General features: G+C 44.2%; 1 protein-coding gene and 1 long non-coding RNA gene across 10 annotated transcripts in view; one reads left to right on the forward strand and one right to left on the reverse strand.

Annotated features, from left to right (window-relative positions):
* gab2 (GRB2-associated binding protein 2) overlaps nt 1–10,250 on the forward strand; it is a 117,357-nt gene that overhangs the window by 43,073 nt on the left and 64,034 nt on the right. The gene's annotated exons all lie outside the window — the stretch shown is intronic.
* LOC127908907 (uncharacterized) lies at nt 884–4,281 on the reverse strand. Of its 6 annotated transcripts, XR_008069016.1 has the most exons (5): nt 4,126–4,281; nt 3,151–3,670; nt 1,838–1,915; nt 1,084–1,343; nt 912–1,005 (listed from the first exon to the last, which is right to left on the reverse strand). It is a non-coding gene; the product is annotated as an uncharacterized LOC127908907 (long non-coding RNA). The 6 variants fall into 6 exon arrangements; XR_008069015.1 differs by having other exon boundaries at nt 884–1,343; nt 3,151–3,384; XR_008069014.1 differs by having other exon boundaries at nt 884–1,317.

A 10,250-nucleotide genomic window follows, 5' to 3' on the forward strand; every position in this document is an offset into this window, starting at 1 on the left:
TAACTGTGGTTAGAACGAGATGTAATAACTGTGGTTAGAACTACATAATCTAGATGTGATTACTGGTTAGAACGAGATGTGATAACTGTGGTTAGAACTACAAAATCTAGATGTGATTACTGGTTAGAACGAGATGTGATAACTGTGGTTAGATCTAGATAATCTAGATGTGATAACTGTGGTTAGAACGAGATGTAATAACTGTGGTTAGAACTACATAATCTAGATGTGATTACTGGTTAGAACGAGATGTGATAACTGTGGTTAGAACTACATAATCTAGATGTGATAACTGTGGTTAGAACTACATAATCTAGATGTGATAACTATGGTTAGAACTACATAATCTAGATGTGATAACTGTGGTTAGAACTACATAATCTAGATGTGATAACTGTGGTTAGAACTACATAATCTAGATGTGATAACTGTGGTTAGAACTACATAATCTAGATGTGATAACTATGACCAGAACAGACTGGATTGGAATGGTTCCACTATGACCTGTGTGGAGTATCTTATTTGGGCGTGTGTGTGTGTGTGTGTGTGTGTGTGTGTGTGTGTGTGTGTGTGTGTGTGTGTGTGTGTGTGTGTGTGTGTGTGTGTGTGTGTGTGTGTGTGTGTGTGTGTGTGTGTGTGTGTGTGTGTGTGTGTGTGTGGAGTATGTTAGTATGACCTGTGTGTGTGTATGACCTGTGTATAGAGTATGTGTGTATGACCTGTGTATAGAATATGTGTGTATGACCTGTGTATAGAGTATGTTAGTATGACCTGTGTGTAGAGTATGTGTGTATGACCTGTGTATAGAGTATGTTAGTATGACCTGTGTGTAGAGTATGTGTGTATGACCTGTGTGTAGAGTATGTTAGTATGACCTGTGTGTAGAGTATGTGTGTATGACCTGTGTATAGAGTATGTTAGTATGACCTGTGTATAGAGTATGTGTGTATGACCTGTGTATAGAGTATGTTAGTATGACCTGTGTATAGAGTATGTGTGTATGACCTGTGTATAGAGTATGTTAGTATGACCTGTGTATAGAGTATGTTAGTATGACCTGTGTATAGAGTATGTTAGTATGACCTGTGTATAGAGTATGTTAGTATGACCTGTGTATAGAGTATGTGTGTATGACCTGTGTGTAGAGTATGTTAGTATGACCTGTGTATAGAGTATGTTAGTATGACCTGTGTATAGAGTATGTTAGTATGACCTGTGTATAGAGTATGTGTGTATGACCTGTGTATAGAGTATGTGTGTATGACCTGTGTATAGAGTATGTGTGTATGACCTGTGTATAGAGTATGTGTGTATGACCTGTGTATAGAGTATGTGTGTATGACCTGTGTATAGAGTATGTGTGTATGACCTGTGTATAGAATATGTGTGTATGACCTGTGTATAGAGTATGTTAGTATGACCTGTGTGTAGAGTATGTGTGTATGACCTGTGTATAGAGTATGTTAGTATGACCTGTGTGTAGAGTATGTGTGTATGACCTGTGTGTAGAGTATGTTAGTATGACCTGTGTGTAGAGTATGTGTGTATGACCTGTGTATAGAGTATGTTAGTATGACCTGTGTATAGAGTATGTGTGTATGACCTGTGTGTAGAGTATGTTAGTATGACCTGTGTATAGAGTATGTGTGTATGACCTGTGTATAGAGTATGTTAGTATGACCTGTGTATAGAGTATGTTAGTATGACCTGTGTATAGAGTATGTTAGTATGACCTGTGTATAGAGTATGTGTGTATGACCTGTGTGTAGAGTATGTTAGTATGACCTGTGTATAGAGTATGTTAGTATGACCTGTGTATAGAGTATGTTAGTATGACCTGTGTATAGAGTATGTGTGTATGACCTGTGTATAGAGTATGTGTGTATGACCTGTGTATAGAGTATGTGTGTATGACCTGTGTATAGAGTATGTGTGTATGACCTGTGTATAGAGTATGTGTGTATGACCTGTGTATAGAGTATGTGTGTATGACCTGTGTATAGAATATGTGTGTATGACCTGTGTATAGAGTATGTTAGTATGACCTGTGTATAGATTATGTGTGTATGACCTGTGTATAGAATATGTGTGTATGACCTGTGTGTAGAGTATGTTAGTATGACCTGTGTATAGAGTATGTTAGTATGACCTGTGTATAGAGTAGAGTATGGTCCTTCTGTAGCTCAGTTGGTAGAGCATGGCGCTTGTAACGCCAGGGTAGTGGGTTCGATTCCGGGACCACCCATACGTAGAATGTATGCACACATGACTGTAAGTCGCTTTGGATAAAAGCGTCTGCTAAATGGCATATATTATTATATTATTATTATTATGTTAGTATGACCTGTGTATAGAGTATGTGTGTATGACCTGTGTATAGAGTATGTGTGTATGACCTGTGTATAGAGTATGTGTGTATGACCTGTGTATAGAATATGTGTGTATGACCTGTGTATAGAGTATGTTTGTATGACCTGTGTATAGAGTATGTGTGTATGACCTGTGTATAGAGTATGTTAGTATGACCTGTGTATAGAGTATGTGTGTATGACCTGTGTATAGAGTATGTTAGTATGACCTGTGTATAGAGTATGTTAGTATGACCTGTGTATAGAGTATGTTAGTATGACCTGTGTATAGAGTATGTGTGTATGACCTGTGTGTAGAGTATGTTAGTATGACCTGTGTATAGAGTATGTTAGTATGACCTGTGTATAGAGTATGTTAGTATGACCTGTGTATAGAGTATGTGTGTATGACCTGTGTGTAGAGTATGTTAGTATGACCTGTGTATAGAGTATGTGTGTATGACCTGTGTATAGAGTATGTTAGTATGACCTGTGTATAGAGTATGTTAGTATGACCTGTGTATAGAGTATGTTAGTATGACCTGTGTATAGAGTATGTTAGTATGACCTGTGTATAGAGTATGTGTGTATGACCTGTGTGTAGAGTATGTGTGTATGACCTGTGTGTAGAGTATGTTAGTATGACCTGTGTATAGAGTATGTTAGTATGACCTGTGTATAGAGTATGTTAGTATGACCTGTGTATAGAGTATGTTAGTATGACCTGTGTATAGAGTATGTGTGTATGACCTGTGTATAGAGTATGTTAGTATGACCTGTGTATAGAGTATGTTAGTATGACCTGTGTATAGAGTATGTTAGTATGACCTGTGTATAGAGTATGTGTGTATGACCTGTGTATAGAGTATGTGTGTATGACCTGTGTATAGAGTATGTTAGTATGACCTGTGTATAGAGTATGTGTGTATGACCTGTGTGTAGAGTATGTGTGTATGACCTGTGTATAGAGTATGTTAGTATGACCTGTGTATAGAGTATGTGTGTATGACCTGTGTATAGAGTATGTTAGTATGACCTGTGTATAGAGTATGTTAGTATGACCTGTGTATAGAGTATGTGTGTATGACCTGTGTATAGAGTATGTTAGTATGACCTGTGTATAGAGTATGTGTGTATGACCTGTGTATAGAGTATGTTAGTATGACCTGTGTATAGAGTATGTGTGTATGACCTGTGTATAGAGTATGTTAGTATGACCTGTGTATAGAGTATGTGTGTATGACCTGTGTATAGAGTATGTTAGTATGACCTGTGTATAGAGTATGTGTGTATGACCTGTGTATAGAGTATGTTAGTATGACCTGTGTATAGAGTATGTTAGTATGACCTGTGTATAGAGTATGTGTGTATGACCTGTGTATAGAGTATGTTAGTATGACCTGTGTATAGAGTATGTGTGTATGACCTGTGTGTAGAGTATGTTAGTATGACCTGTGTATAGAGTATGTTAGTATGACCTGTGTATAGAGTATGTGTGTATGACCTGTGTGTAGAGTATGTTAGTATGACCTGTGTGTGTTTGTGTGTATGACCTGTGTATAGAGTATGTTAGTATGACCTGTGTATAGAGTATGTTAGTATGACCTGTGTATAGAGTATGTTAGTATGACCTGTGTATAGAGTATGTTAGTATGACCTGTGTGTGTGTGTGTATGACCTGTGTATAGAGTATGTTAGTATGACCTGTGTATAGAGTATGTTAGTATGACCTGTGTATAGAGTATGTTAGTATGACCTGTGTGTGTGTGTGTATGACCTGTGTATAGAGTATGTTAGTATGACCTGTGTGTAGAGTATGTTAGTATGACCTGTGTGTGTGTATGACCTGTGTATAGAGTATGTGTGTATGACCTGTGTATAGAGTATGTGTGTATGACCTGTGTGTAGAGTATGTGTGTATGACCTGTGTGTGTGTGTGACCTGTGTATAGAGTATGTGTGTATGACCTGTGTGTGTGTGTGTGTGTGTGTGTATGACCTGTGTGTGTGTGTGTATGACCTGTGCGTGTGTATGACCTGTGTGTGTATGACCTGTGTGTGTGTGTGTGTGTGTGTGTGTGTGTGTGTGTGTGTGTGTGTGTGTGTGTGTGTGTGTGTGTGTGTGTGTGTGTGTGTGTGTGTGTGTGTGTGTGTGTGTATGACCTGTGTGTGTGTATGACCTGTGTGTGTGGGTGTGTATGACCTGTGTGTGCGTGTGTGTGTGTATGACCTGTGTGTGTGTGTGTATGACCTGTGTGTGTGTGTGTGTGTGTGTGTGTGTGTGTGTGTGTGTGTGTGTGTGTGTGTGTGTGTGTGTGTGTGTGTGTGTGTGTGTGTGTGTGTGTGTGTGTGTGTGTGTGTGTGTGTGTGTGTGAACACCATGGCCTTCAGTTAGTTGTGTTGTATCTATGACAGCCCAGCTGTCTGCTGTGATACTGTAAGGCTGTAGAAGGAAGATCTGGGGTTAAATACTACTTGACATCATTATAAATATTTAAACTGTGTTTGATTGAACTTGGCTGGCACAGTGGAACCAATGGACCCGATGCAAAAGTGAAAACCACTCCCACCTGGCGCTCCAGACAGGCTGAAGCAAACGCCTCAAGTATTTCAAAGGTTTCAAATACTATGTGAACCCAGGTCTGCTGTAGAGAGAAGACAAGTCTCAGGCCGGAGATGAAAATAGAACTCTGGCAGGAGGCCAGAACCAGGAAAGAACACGTCCACATGACCTCTCTCACTCACTCGCTTACTGGAGGAGAGGAGTGGGGGAGGAAGTGGAGAGAGGGGGAGGAAGAGAGGAGAGGAGAGTGGGAGGAAGTGGAGAGAGGGGGAGAGATGAGGAGGAGGAGGAGAGGAGTGGGGGGAGGAAGTGGAGAGAGGGGGAGAGATGAGGAGGAGGAGGAGGAGAGGAGAGTGGGAGGAGGAAGAGGAGAGAGGAGGAGAGGAGAGTGGGAGGAGGAAGAGGAGAGTTTAGGAGGAGAGAGGACCTTAAGAGAGAGGAGGATGACTGTTATTTAGGAGAGGAAGAGAGGAGATTGGGAGGGGAGGAGAGGAGAGGAGGGATGGAGAGGGAGAGAGAGAGGGAGGAGGAGAGGAGAGTAGGGAGAGGATGAGATGGAGGAGGAGGAGAGGAGAGTGGGAGGAGGAAAGGAGAGAGGAGGAGAGAGGAGAGTGGGAAGATTTATAGAGAGGGAGTGGGATAGAGTATTGTGTAGAGAGAGGATTAGAGAGGAGAGAGGAGAGAGGAGAGGAGGAGTGGGAGGAGGAAGAGGAAGAGGAGAGAGGACCTGAGAGGGAGAGGGGAGAGATGAGGAGGAGGAGGAGGAGAGGAGAGTGGGAGGAGGAGATGAGGAGGAGGAGGAGGAGGAGAGGAGATGGGAGGAGGAAGAGGAGAGTGGGGGAGCAGTGGGAGGAGAAGATGAGAGTGGGAGGAGGAGAGAGGAATGAAGCTGGAGAGTGGGAGGAGGGAGAGGAGAGGAGAGTGGGATGGAGAGGAGAGAGGAGGAGGAGGAGAGGAGAGTGGGAGGAGTGAGAGGAGGAGAGTGGGAGGAGAGGAGAGGAGAGAGGAGGAAGAGGAGAGTGGGAGGAGGAAGAGGAGAGAGGAGGAAGAGGAGAGTGGGAGGATGAAGTTGCCTTTACATTTCAATCACTTAAGCACTGAAGTTGGGCAATACGCATCCAGCCCCCTGTCAACAAGAACGTCCACTTCCACATGAAATCGACCACTTTGATCAAACATCAGCTTGGAATGAAACCCCAGCTGATGATGAGACTGTTATGGAGTAATTGGACTGGGGTAAAGTTCAGAGCAGAATGAGGAATGACCACTATGACTAATGGAGAACAGGAGGAGGAATGACCACTATGACTAATGGAGAACAGTGTGGTGGGGAATTACCACTATGACTAATGGAGAACAGTGTGGTGGGGAATTACCACTATGACTAATGGAGAACAGGGGGAGGAATGACCACTATGACTAATGGAGAACAGGGGGGGGAATTACCACTATGACTAATGGAGAACAGTGTGGTGGGGAATTACCACTATGACTAATGGAGAACAGGGGGAGGAATAACTACTATGGAGACTAATGGAGAACAGAATGAGGAATGACCACTATGACTAATGGAGAACAGGGGGAGGAATGACCACTATGACTAATGGAGAACAGGGGGAGGAATGACCACTATGACTAATGGAGAACAGGGGGAGGAATGACCACTATGACTAATGGAGAACAGGGGGAGGAATGACCACTATGACTAATGGAGAACAGGGGGAGGAATGACCACTATGACTAATGGAGAACAGGGGGAGGAATGACCACTATGACTAATGGAGAACAGGGGGAGGAATGACCACTATGACTAATGGAGAACAGGGGGAGGAATGACCACTATGACTAATGGAGAACAGGGGAGGAATGACCACTATGACTAATGGAGAACAGGGGGAGGAATGACCACTATGACTAATGGAGAACAGGGGGAGGAATGACCACTATGACTAATGGAGAACAGGGGGAGGAATGACCACTATGACTAATGGAGAACAGGGGAGGAATGACCACCACTATGACTAATGGAGAACAGGGGAGGAATGACCACTATGACTAATGGAGAACAGGGGGGAGGAATGACCACTATGACTAATGGAGAACAGGGGAGGAATGACCACTATGACTAATGGAGAACAGGGGAGGAATGACCACTATGACTAATGGAGAACAGGGGGAGGAATGACCACTATGACTAATGGAGAACAGGGGAGGAATGACCACTATGACTAATGGAGAACAGGGGAGGAATGACCACTATGACTAATGGAGAACAGGGGAGGAATGACCACTATGACTAATGGAGAACAGGGGAGGAATGACCACTATGACTAATGGAGAACAGGGGAGGAATGACCACTATGACTAATGGAGAACAGGGGAGGAATGACCACTATGACTAATGGAGAACAGGAATACCACTATGGGGGAGGAATGACCACTATGACTAATGGAGAACAGTGTGGTGGGGAATTACCACTATGACTAATGGAGAACAGTGTGGTGGGGAATTACCACTATGACTAATGGAGAACAGGGGGAGGAATGACCACTATGACTAATGGAGAACAGGGGAGGAATGACCACTATGACTAATGGAGAACAGGGGGAGGAATGACCACTATGACTAATGGAGAACAGGGGAGGAATGACCACTATGACTAATGGAGAACAGGGGGGAATGACCACTATGACTAATGGAGAACAGGGGGAATTACCACTATGACTAATGGAGAACAGGGGGAGGAATGACCACTATGACTAATGGAGAACAGGGGAGGAATGACCACTATGACTAATGGAGAACAGGGGAGGAATGACCACTATGACTAATGGAGAACAGGGGGGGGAATGACCACTATGACTAATGGAGAACAGGGGAGGAATGACCACTATGACTAATGGAGAACAGGGGAGGAATGACCACTATGACTAATGGAGAACAGGGGAGGAATGACCACTATGACTAATGGAGAACAGGGGGAGGAATGACCACTATGACTAATGGAGAACAGGGGAGGAATGACCACTATGACTAATGGAGAACAGGGGAGGAATGACCACTATGACTAATGGAGAACAGGGGAGGAATGACCACTATGACTAATGGAGAACAGGGGAGGAATGACCACTATGACTAATGGAGAACAGGGGAGGAATGACCACTATGACTAATGGAGAACAGGGGGGAATGACCACTATGACTAATGGAGAACAGGGGGAATTACCACTATGACTAATGGAGAACAGGGGGAGGAATGACCACTATGACTAATGGAGAACAGGGGAGGAATGACCACTATGACTAATGGAGAACAGGGGAGGAATGACCACTATGACTAATGGAGAACAGGGGAGGAATGACCACTATGACTAATGGAGAACAGGGGAGGAATGACCACTATGACTAATGGAGAACAGGGGGAGGAATGACCACTATGACTAATGGAGAACAGGGGAGGAATGACCACTATGACTAATGGAGAACAGGGGGAGGAATGACCACTATGACTAATGGAGAACAGGGGGGGGAGAGACAGGGGATGACCACTATGACTAATGGAGAACAGGGGGGAGGAATGACCACTATGACTAATGGAGAACAGGGGGGAAGACCACTATGACTAATGGAGGGAGGAATGACCACTATGACTAATGGAGAACAGGGGAGGAATGACCACTATGACTAATGGAGAACAGGGGGAGGAATGACCACTATGACTAATGGAGAACAGGGGAGGAATGACCACTATGACTAATGGAGAACAGGGGGAGGAATGACCACTATGACTAATGGAGAACAGGGGAGGAATGACCACTATGACTAATGGAGAACAGGGGGAACAGGGGGAATTACCACTATGACTAATGGAGAACAGGGGGAGGAATGACCACTATGACTAATGGAGAACAGGGGAGGAATGACCACTATGACTAATGGAGAACAGTGTGGGGGGGAATGACCACTATGACTAATGGAGAACAGGGGAGGAATGACCACTATGACTAATGGAGAACAGGGGAGGAATGACCACTATGACTAATGGAGAACAGGGGGAGGAATGACCACTATGACTAATGGAGAACAGGGGGAGGAATGACCACTATGACTAATGGAGAACAGGGGAGGAATGACCACTATGACTAATGGAGAACAGGGGAGGAATGACCACTATGACTAATGGAGAACAGGGGGAGGAATGACCGGACTATGACTAATGGAGAACAGGGGAGGAATGACCACTATGACTAATGGAGAACAGGGGGAGGAATGACCACTATGACTAATGGAGAACAGGGGAGGAATGACCACTATGACTAATGGAGAACAGGGGGAGGAATGACCACTATGACTAATGGAGAACAGGGGAGGAATGACCACTATGACTAATGGAGAACAGGGGGGAGGAATGACCACTATGACTAATGGAGAACAGGGGAGGAATGACTAATGGAGAACAGGGGAGGAATGACCACTATGACTAATGGAGAACAGGGGAGGAATGACCACTATGACTAATGGAGAACAGGGGGAGGAATGACCACTATGACTAATGGAGAACAGGGGGAGGAATGACCACTATGACTAATGGAGAACAGGGGAGGAATGACCACTATGACTAATGGAGAACAGGGGAGGAATGACCACTATGACTAATGGAGAACAGGGGAGGAATGACCACTATGACTAATGGAGAACAGGGGAGGAATGACCACTATGACTAATGGAGAACAGGGGAGGGACCACTATGACTAATGGATGACCACTATGACTAATGGAGAACAGGGGAGGAATGACCACTATGACTAATGGAGAACAGGGGGAGGAATGACCACTATGACTAATGGAGAACAGGGGGAGGAATGACCACTATGACTAATGGAGAACAGGGGGAGGAATGACCACTATGACTAATGGAGAACAGGGGGAGGAATGACCACTATGACTAATGGAGAACAGAATGAGGAATGACCACTATGACTAATGGAGAACAGGGGAGGAATGACCACTATGACTAATGGAGAACAGGGGGAGGAATGACCACTATGACTAATGGAGAACAGGGGAGGAATGACCACTATGACTAATGGAGAACAGGGGAGGAATGACCACTATGACTAATGGAGAACAGGGGAGGAATGACCACTATGACTAATGGAGAACAGGGGAGGAATGACCACTATGACTAATGGAGAACAGGGGAGGAATGACCACTATGACTAATGGAGAACAGGGGAGGAATGACCACTATGACTAATGGAGAACAGGGGTGGTGGAATGGGGGAAGGGGAGGAATGACCACTATGACTAATGGAGAACAGGGGGGAGGGATGACCACT

This window comes from Oncorhynchus keta, chromosome 18, assembly GCF_023373465.1.
Source record: "Oncorhynchus keta strain PuntledgeMale-10-30-2019 chromosome 18, Oket_V2, whole genome shotgun sequence".
NCBI classification, from domain to species: domain Eukaryota; kingdom Metazoa; phylum Chordata; class Actinopteri; order Salmoniformes; family Salmonidae; genus Oncorhynchus; species Oncorhynchus keta.